The following is a 3,533-nucleotide window of genomic DNA, read 5'->3' as shown; positions in this document are numbered from 1 at the left end:
TTTGTAAAGTGAAAAACAAACAGCTGCTTGTAACGTGAAAGTGAAACTTAATGCACGGGACACAAATAGCGGTCTCCTGGATGAAAGCCCTGTGTTGTTGGACCATTATCAACCATTGGGTGCATTCAAGGAATCTTCAACATTTGAGAGTCAGCTGGAATATCAACCCCTTCGTGCAACAAAATAGCTTGTGAAATACTCTTTGCTGTCAGTAGTACAGTACATACAACATTCAATGTCAAAGTAGTATAACACTAATAGTCATTTTGAGGAGATTAGTGCAGCGTGGAGGTGAAGTATGAAGCTGCACACAGACAAGAATTTGAACAATACACATAATGCATAATATGAATCTACTGTATGTGGGCTGATGGCCATCTGGTTAGGGGCTGTGCAGTGTCTCCTCCCAGCAGGCAACTAAAGCTGTGAGCCAAGACCCCAGGCCCAACACCCTGCCGGACTTTGAAATCAGATCTTTATTGTCCATAAAGCCTCAGCCAAGTATGAAGAATCAGCCCTCCCTAACAAAACACACTCACCCAGCAGAGAGAGGGACGAGACCAGAGAGAACTTGGGGGTGAGTGAGACACAGACAGAAGAAGTTGGGGAGAAAGAGAGTGTAAGGTGGTTGAGAAATAGATACGGAGAGAGAGAACAGCCAGTACAAAAGCACAGCACAATGCTCATGCTCACAACTATGCCGCAGTTATTTATAGGTCATTGAGAGATAACTCAATTTTCATAACTTTCTAATTTTGTTACGGGTGGTCCCAGTTCACATATCAATACGGCACTCTCCACGGGCTTCAGCTTTCTCTGCCAGAACATCAGAGTACGTTCTGTTTCAGCCACTGCATGCTAATTAATCACCTTGTTTTTACTACATATAAAGTGAGACATGCAAGGGAGTGAAACAGGGCAATGGAGATAGTGACAACGAGAGAAAGAGGGTGTATAAAAGGTCAACCAAATAATGCAGGTTTGAAATAAAGTACAATTTAAGTCAATAGAAAATATAGAAATGTGTTGTTTTGTAAAAAAAAAAAAGTCTGTTCATCAGATAAATCAATGAGCTACTGGCGACAAGATGCCAAAATCATCATATTTGAATTAGGTGAAGACTGTGTGGCTCCCTGCTAGTGCAGCAGAGGTTTACACAGAATGAGGCATGTCTCAAAAAGCCAAATTATGTAGTTCGCTGTTCAAATATGTTGAATCAAATTATCATTATCTTGTTAATGCAAAACATCCTGCAAATCCATGTTGCTTTCATGCCATGTGGATGTCACTGTATTTACCATTTTCCGTCTTACAGCATGATTAATATGTTGTTTGGCCTCTTGACGACAGAACTCCACACAAGCTATTAGAGCTACTATTACATCGTGGCCTCATTATGATGTTTTCACTAACATGTTAGCATTGTATTGCACATCCAGAAGAAACCAGTTCACCAACTAATTGCTAACTTTCTGCTATTTGGTGCTTGGCATGTCATGTACAGCCGATTATCAGAGCTTTTTTTGATGAAAACATCTGTCTGCTGTAACTGGAAACGCAGTTAAAGAGAGTGGTGAGAGTGAACCAAAACAGTACAGTTGTGGGCCATAACAGCTGAGCTGAAAGATGCTCCGTGTAGCGTTAAGGGGAAATGCAGAGCCCAGTGGTCTGTGGGTTCATCACTATGAGCGAACCCTCTCACCTTACACACAGTGATTTGATCCGTATTCGTAAAAATAATATTTTTTCTGCATTCCATTCAGCAGTAAATGGCACAGAAGTGTCTGGAAAGCAGCTTCATATCAGTTAAAGTCCATCACTCCAGGTAACTGAACCCAAATGGCAGGATCTGATCATGCACATAATTTGTTGCCTCCACATGAGGTCTATTAAACAGCAGGAAGCAATCACAGCAATCAGCATCTTAATGTTAACACTTATAAGTAAGTACCATGAAAATCTTTCCCATCACTACTTCCCACCTGACATGATGTGAATGCTGCACAAAGAGCATGCTCTCTGATAAACCTCTTTCACATGGCTCTGTATATCAGAGAGGACTGACCATTTTAAAAGACCAGTGCCCATGTGTCTGCATCCATACTGAAAGTCAAAATCTGAGGCGATTAAGTGCTCACTATTTTACACACCGCAGGCAGTTGGTCCAGCTGTCCTTGACTGGACACACAGACACTTCAGTCTCATTAAGAATTAAGGATGGGAAGCATTTTGAACATTATGGGATAAAATTTACATTCTGTCCTCATAAACTCCACTATCTCTATTGCAATATGGAGCGTTTTTCATGTCTAAAATGTGTAAATCTAATCCACTCAACCACTAATTATACAGCAAATATATTGTATATATATCTATATTTGCAGGGCTTGAAGTAAACATCTGCCAACCTGCCAAATACAGGTAACATTTAACAATGGGAGTGGACAACTTGAGAGTTGTTTAATCTAATTGTGATACATAGGCTGAATCACAATCATCATGTGTAAGGGATGATAGTGTGTCCAAGCACATTCTGTGGTATTTTCATTTGTATAATGTGCTAACAGTTGGGTGCAATGAACTAACTATGTTTCAGCTGATTTAGCTCATTGTCCAGTAGCTACTATGCATCTGATTAGCTGACAAGTGAATGACCTTATCTATAGAAAAGAGCCTTTATTTAACAACAGAGGATAGGGACCTGCTATAATCATTGACATGTTAGATCACAACCATAACTTTATGCATACAATACAAAACATCGTCTTCTTCCACCACACTGTATGACAAACCTGGTTGAATGGACAGACTGATTTGATCAGAGATGTGACATCTCAGCTTCACATTCTAGAAAAAATGACAAACAATACGGATATGGTCGTCATGATGAGATCATGCAAATATGCTCACTTCTTGCATTAAGAATAAAGCCAATTCCCAAGAAAGAAAGGTGTCATTGACAGCACATGAATGCACTTTTCCAGCTGACTTTTCATGACACATTTTGAGCTGTTGCACACCACGATACTGAGACCAATAAGCATGAAATTAAATGTGACAAATTAACCTCCAGTGAGCTTGATGTTCAAGGTGCAGAGAAATAAAAGGGACAGAAAGTTAGGGAAAATGCATCATAAGTTGTAGAAAGCTCCGGTGTGCTTTGGTCAGCAGCAATGTAGAGTATACTCGATCTAAATGGACCAAATCAAGCAAAAACTCTATTGTGTTTTCAATGGACCCGTTTCAAGTTGTTTCAACCCTTGCATATGGCACTGACACACAAAAATATTTCAATGGATGAAAAGTTTGGATAAATAAACGAAACCTGCCACTCCGACTGCAGACTACAGGCACAAATTACACTTTGAGTCGAAAGTGTTTCCACTTTGAGTAAAATGTGACTTCATTCTATTAAAGAAGTCAACACTTTTCATTGTCAACCTTACAGCCAGAGTTGCAGCCGTGTTTATGGTTTGTGCACCAGTGAATGGACCCGAGGCCCTCAGTGAAAGACAGTCAGGTACTTGACTGGT

This window comes from Sebastes umbrosus, chromosome 13, assembly GCF_015220745.1.
Source record: "Sebastes umbrosus isolate fSebUmb1 chromosome 13, fSebUmb1.pri, whole genome shotgun sequence".
NCBI classification, from domain to species: Eukaryota; Metazoa; Chordata; class Actinopteri; order Perciformes; family Sebastidae; genus Sebastes; species Sebastes umbrosus.
Note: the sequence above shows the minus strand (reverse complement) of the source record.